Consider the following 7359-nt stretch of genomic DNA (forward strand, 5'->3'; position numbering starts at 1 on the left):
AATACCTGTTTTAATGCATTATTTGGCCTACATTTTAAAAAGAGCACTTTCCTTTTGTCTATGTGTGGCTTACTTTTAAATTATTTGCTGTAAATGTCACTCTTAAGAATCATTTACACATAAGTAAGTCCTACAGGGGTGACTAACATCTTCATTCTCCTGCGATATGAGATTTAGAGTTGCATCTCCTGGTTTCAGATTGTGTGACCTCTTGTCAGTGCCTTTCCGCAGCTTCTTGGCACATCAGAACCTGCAAAGAAGAAAAAAGCAATCCTTTACACAAAATAAAACTAGCATCTTCTACTGTTTAAGTATTAAAAATACCTGTTACAATCATTTGTGGCATACAGAACTATATATGTTGTAATGCATTTAATAAGTTGTGCAGAAAAGTTAATGAATTCAAAGATTATAAAACAAAAGCAATAAAATATATGATCTTTTGGACAAGTTTTTAACAGTTCCAAGGTTAAACTCCACTACCTGACTACACAGAAGCATTTTGGAGGAGTCAAAACAACACATACTCAGAGGTTCTTCTCTCTAGGATACGGTATTCATTTCTTCGAAAACCTGCCGACAGGCGTTTTGGAATTTTGGACTGGATTAGCACAGATTCGTGTCGTTGAAAGTCGCACCAGAGCATCAGCAACCGACTGTCGAAATTTAGAAAAATACATAACCCTAAGGTCATCTCGTTATTCGGCAACAAGCAACAGTCTATAATTTTCCCAATACTAATACTGGAAACTATCATTTTTTTCACAAATAAAGTGGCAAATTATGTTAAGTTATAATTATGCAAAAAGAGAACCCGTTTCTTCTGTTTCAGTCAACTTTGATAAAATAACGATTCTTGAGCACATGCACTCTTTTTTTCTGTATTAACATCTGAATCTTTGTCAACAAGGGGCAGAAAACTTTATTTTAAATCCATTACTGCATCATTTTAACAAAACAAAACTCAATAACTATAGCTCCGCCTTAACGGCATATACTGATGAAATAAGTCAAACAACGGCATGAAAATAGAACCAAAGCTCCTCATTACTTTGAGAGAGTTGTGACAACTAAGAAAAGCCAAAAATTGACATGTTGCTTTTTTGTAATTATTGGTATTTGTTTGATATTTTATTAACCATTAGGTAGAATAATTTAACCCTCCAAAACCAAATGTTTGAAATAATTATCTCAATTAAACAGATAATATCATATAATATAACAAAGAATATTAACATATGAAAATGTTACATTTGATAATATTGTTAATAGTGTTAAAAGCCTCAGCAGCTTACTAAATGATCTCCATAGATAACTGTGATAGATGAATCAAAAGACACCCATCCATATCAGTGTACAGAAGGGAGTGAATTTCAGCAAGATGGTGTGCACAGGGAAAGATTGACCGGATTGACATTGTCCATGCTATACAAGTATATAACAGCTTCATTCACTTAAGGGTTAATCGCATTTCTCATACGTTTTTGCTGTATGAATGCAGTTGGGCACGCGAGCAAATTCCGAGACTTTGTTTTATGCACTAAGTTGGGACTCAGGCCTTACATGTCACATATAATGACAAATATTTTCTTTACTGTAATGTTTATTTTATGAGATACATATACAAAAACAACATATTTTGTACGTAGAATACAAACAAGGACAGTTCATGTACAGTATCAAAAAAAGAGAAAGAAACATGATCATTATAAAAAACAAACAAACAGAGAACTAAAAACAAGACTGAGGATATAAGATATTTGGACAAAAAATGGCAGGAACTTTTTGCAAGCAGTTTTATTCATTATAATATAAGGGTGTAACATTAACATATGAATCATTGGCATCAAGCAAAAATGTATGCACCTAATTAGATTTTAGTATTGGTGTTGTAGTTGAATTATAGACATTTCTATTCTATTACAAATCTATTTTTAAAGTATGTTGCATTTTGCCCATTGGGGTACTAAAAAGCAACAAATAATTCCTGCTGGCATGACATGATACATTTGTGATTAGAACAGTTTTGTTAAATGTAAAAAAGCAATACCCATGTCATGGGCAATTTTATTTTCCAAAAAGCAGTACAAGTTCTCACAAATGAACTAGCATGTTATAAATAAATATATTATATTCTTTATTAATATGAATAAAGAATTTCATTTCACTCTGAGACTATTTCCGGAAGTAAAGTGTCTTAGTACACACATCTTCATGTTGAATCCGAAGCATTTTCCCTGTAATTATTAAAAAAAAGCATACTACATGTGTTAGTATTACCGTATCATAGCTTTAAATTTTCATTTTGCCAAGTATATAATGATTACTTGCAATGTGCCCTTATTTAAAAAGCATAATTAAGTTTAAAATCTGACAGGGTACATATGCAGTGTTCACTACAGTTTTTCTTTCTTTACATACTGTGTATAAAAAGGTTTAACAACAAAATTACCAGGCAGAATTATGTCTAGTATTTTTCCTGCACTTCACTTTTCATCCATTGGTAGAAGTCCGTGAGTGTTGTGTTAACTTTGCTATGATCATTTCGCATACGGTTAATGTTTCCTGCAAATACATCATGGTTTGATTAAATCAAAGGAAGATGAATCTGCTTCCTCTTTCATTGCAAACGTTTTAAATATTCTATTTTAAAATTTCAGCTATTATTACAATATGGCATGGTTGCCAGAAACAGTAATTTTTGCCCTCCATACATGTGCAAGAGAAACTGGTATCACATGTGCATGACATATTTATAGTTCTCTTTGAATGTATGAACTACATAAAGATTGATTTCCTTACCACTGGTTTCTGTGCTCTATGGTTGCCTCGGGCTGGCCTTATATCAGGGCTGGTGTTTTGAATGTCTCGCTAAAGCTGGTGGGGATACAGTTGCGCTGTTGTTTTTGTGATAGGTCAAGAACGTCGATGTGAAGCTGGTGGTGATGGGGTGCTATATCTGCTATAGCTGTATCAAGTGGTCCAAAACAGTGGCGACTCACTTGTCAATTCCACGTCAGATTCAGATGACTGCAGGGAAATGAAATAATTATGTGAATCTATTCTAAATCATAACAAAAGCAATTCGTTTTCATTTATTATTGTTTAATCATTTATCAATCGTGTAGAATCAGAACCATGACACAGCAAACCCTTTAAGCGGTATATATCATTGTCCCTTCGAAATGTTGCATATACCACATATATATATATATATACCAACATATATTTGTTGGTATGTTTTTTCATCACCAACGTATGCGTATTGTGAATTAAACTAAAAAGGTTTGCAACTGACCACTTTTGTTTTAAGCTAAATAATTTCTGTTTGTAGTTTGGCCATATGGATAGTCCGGCATCTTCAGTTCACTAGTTGCTTTCTGTAAAACAAGTTTTCGTTTAATTTCACAAAAAAAGATATTAGATATCAGATTAAGCAATATTTTATATATTGCTTCATGTTTTATAATTCAAAAACATGACAGCACTTATCCAATTTCTGCATTTCATTAAAACCTACATCTGATTTCTTTGTACCTCTAAACCATCAGGCTTATTTAAAGTTACTTGTATAAATGTGTTTCTTACTATCAGTAAATACACATGTTGAATCTGGCTAGTAAAATGATTCCTTCTATTCATTTATTTCTGTAAAGTTGGCAACACTCTTCATATATATATATTATATTTATATACATATATATATATATATATATATATACAAGTGGTGCATGTAAATGACAAATATAATTAACTTTAGTCAGCCATGTCAATGATCCTCTGTTTCATGCTGTAAAGCCCATCATTAACTTGTGTCAATTTTGTGTACACGTACTGCGCATCTTTCATCCCTTGAACTTCCTTCACCATACTTTGTTTGCAAGAGATGTACAGCTCTCTGAAATGACAATATTCGTTGTTTCTATGCAGAGGAATATGAGTATTGCAAGTGAGTTGGTGCAAACAACATTTTCAACCAAATGCAAATTTAACTGTAAAATTAGATTTGTTGTCCCTCTATTTAGGCTCAACTGTAAAGGATATACAAAATGCGGTTATACGTTTCTTTAAAGCATCGATTTTATAATGGATATGGTTTTCCTTTGTTTCCTTCTGCCTTAAATATACGGTAAATGAATACTAAGATTTTTACCCGTGTTGCGTCTTTATGCTGGCTATGCTGGCTAACAGTCGGAAGCAGCGCGTTGAGAAGCAGGCACATACTTACACATCTTGGAAAATGCCTCCAATCTGTTTGTGGGAGCCATATTCATGAAATATTACTTTTTTTTAGTTTCCTGACATTGAAACACATACTGGTGGCATAAAATTCCTTAAAATGTAACATTTGTTAAGACTATAAATTCCACATTCTTTCATATGTCAAAACATAATCTTATCATATTCAATTTCTGCCTTGTAGAGGAAAATGTTGTACTGCAGTTGTAATTTGTTTATGATTTTAACAAACAAACTATTTAACAATACTTATACTGAGAATCCCATTAATCCTTCACACTCCCTTCGCCATGAGACATATTTTGTATTTATCATGGATATCACTAAAGCTGTCTTGAAACCTACCAAAGCCTCTCTGGGAACTTCATTCGGCAAACAAACTTGACAAGCTGTACAGTAATCTGGGCTCAGCTGAAATTGGACAAAAGTGGAAATTGCATGCTTCGGTCGTGTGCAATAATGATCAATAATATATGTTAACAATGATGAGCATGCATTAAGTTTTACAATATTTTTTATTACCAGACCTCGATTATGTATGAGGCAAACCAATAGTTCAATGAGTACTACCACATTTTTGCCGAGGCTCCGCACCCAGACTTTTTTTTGCCGGTCATCCCTCTTTTATTCTTGACCTAGGTGTCGCGTAATGTTCGCCTGTGACCATTGATGTCATCACCTGAAAAAAAACAAGAGAATCGCATGCGGATGTCAAAGCTTATTGGTCATTTGATTGTTAACGAAGCCTTCGGAAGGGTTATTTTACCGTCACGGTGAATCTCTCATTAATGCCTTTGGTTTAAATGCTGCCCTCTGATTGTATTCTACTGTGTTGAATTATTAAACAAAGTCTAAAGCAATAAAATCCATGCTAACATGCCTGACAACAAAAACAACAGTAAGATAATTAAACTACATTGTAGTTAGATTATGGACTTTTACCAAAAGCAAACGAGCTAAAATCGAGGTCAAATATTATTATATTGAATTAGAAATGTATCCATAGGACATGAATGTCCGAACATGGAGCGTTTGTCATGACGGTTGTTTGACTCTATGTCATATAGTTTTCGGGTTTGGGTGACACCAGTCTAGAAATGTCATGTTTTGCCAATTAAGGGGCAACTACTCTTGCTTTGCTGAGTGCAGCGGGAAACAATACACAAGGTACACAAACTTCATCACCCTATTAACCTTGCCCTAAGGTTTTATGACTCTATGTAATATTGATTTGACATTTGAGCAACACAAGCCAAGAAATGCCATTTGTTTGCTAATTCAAATGCTATAACCATTACTAAGTGCAGCGGGAAACAGAACCCCAGATGTACAACTACATTACACCATCAACATTGCACTAAAGTTTTATGATCCCAGGTGCACAACCTCATAACCCTAATAACATTCCCCTAAGGTTTCATGACTCTAGGAAATATTGTTTTGAGCGACACAAGTCCAGAAATCGATTTTTGCTTATTCAAGTGTCATAGGTCTGCTTTTACATAGTATCTCGGGAAAGGAAATCCAAGGTGCACAACTTCATCGCCCCATTAAAATTCTCCTAAGGTTTCATGACTCTACGTAATATACTTTGTAATATACTTGGCATAATCACGGACTCGCAGACTGACGTCCGGGCCACTTAGAAGTTTTAGGGGATGTGACAATTAAGGCTTGGAGCTATTTGGTTATGTTATGTTTTGAATAAAACACATAAAAGGCGGACAAGGGCAAATGTATATGCCCCCTCCCCCAATATTTCTGTGGGGCATAAACATGGGAATAGTGAAACAAAATTATTACAACAAATTCCTCCTATTTGGAGGGCACTTGTAAACAGAAGCTTCATTAGCATGTATTATGTATGCTGGAACCAACATGTTATTTGAAACTTAAGAACATTAAGTACCTTCCACACTGAAAAGTCGTTTGAAGGACTAAATCATAGAAGTTTAAGAAATCATTTTCTTCAGTTTTGAGGATCATTTTTTAGCAAACATAATGTAAACATCAGTTGCAACATGTGCCTGTGAATTCATGAGTTAAGCAACTTTTACGAAAGAAGATTTTATTAAATCTTTTTTATCAAAATGCATTTGCAGGTTTTCGAGAATTTCGATATATTCAGAATGAAAATCTATCAACAATGTATTTTGGTGAAAATGCTTAGAATGTGCATATAGAAGTCCAAATGTACTTTTGTTCTCAATCAATTTTAACAATCATCGTCAATGAATTCATCCTGTACTGACAATACGATCAGCATACACACAGCGAAAACATGTTTACAACGTCAAAGTTCAAAGTCAAAGTTTATTGTTCAAAAGGCCTCCGGCCCATACACAAACACAATAGCATACATATATCAAACACTCATTACAGTACAGACAAATTGTGTGATTGTATTAACATGTTCGCCTTAAACCATTTCGACTTCTGTCCTTGTTTCTGCCACAGGCTATATGTATAGCGCGACTGCTTTTGTCCTTTCATGATAGAACCAAGTTCAATTTCAACAATCACCGTAACATAAACTTCAATGTCATTTTACAACATTATAAATTGTCCAAGCCTCACTCTTCACCTATCGTTAGATCTACAAAATTGATGGAAATTGATTCATCGTAAGACTTGACATGTGTTCAGTGTGTACACATATTAACAGCGTGAGTCTGAACTTAAATAATCAGTATTTTTGCTATGACGATTTGTAAAGAATCGATATATAGACATACTAACTAAACATGACACTTAACATACAGACCTGGTAATATTGTCGCTGTCAATCCAGCATTTATTGTTTCAGGCCTGGCTTTTGTCCTTAAGCAAAGTTAAAATCCGAATGATCGTGAAATGAACGGATGAAGGATCCGAGTTTGTGTTTAATATCCGTAAATACCTCTACTTTCGATTTCTATTTTTTTTGTCATTTTCTATAAATGAATCCTACTTTCGACATAACCTGGTATCAGTTTTCGTAAACGAAATCATCAGAACTTCAACATATCGGTATAGTTGAAACTATAACTAGCAAACCCTTACCTTAAAATAATGAAAATATTTAGATATATTACATTTAGATTAATGTTTACAGCAATATGACCCCGTATTAAAAACGAA

General features: G+C 33.8%; 1 long non-coding RNA gene across 6 annotated transcripts; it reads right to left on the reverse strand.

Annotated features, from left to right (window-relative positions):
• Nucleotides 1–1322: 1322 nt before the first annotated feature.
• Nucleotides 1323–7359, reverse strand: LOC128220369 (uncharacterized). Of its 6 annotated transcripts, none has more exons than XR_008258762.1 (9): nucleotides 7282–7359; nucleotides 4813–4918; nucleotides 4585–4650; nucleotides 4154–4251; nucleotides 3756–3898; nucleotides 3299–3380; nucleotides 2803–3030; nucleotides 2453–2565; nucleotides 1325–2237 (listed from the first exon to the last, which is right to left on the reverse strand). It is a non-coding gene; the product is annotated as an uncharacterized LOC128220369 (long non-coding RNA). The 6 variants fall into 6 exon arrangements; XR_008258759.1 differs by having other exon boundaries at nucleotides 1327–2237; nucleotides 3836–3898; XR_008258758.1 differs by having other exon boundaries at nucleotides 1323–2237; nucleotides 3299–3898.

Source organism: Mya arenaria, chromosome 15 (genome assembly GCF_026914265.1).
Source record: "Mya arenaria isolate MELC-2E11 chromosome 15, ASM2691426v1".
Classification (NCBI taxonomy): domain Eukaryota; kingdom Metazoa; phylum Mollusca; class Bivalvia; order Myida; family Myidae; genus Mya; species Mya arenaria.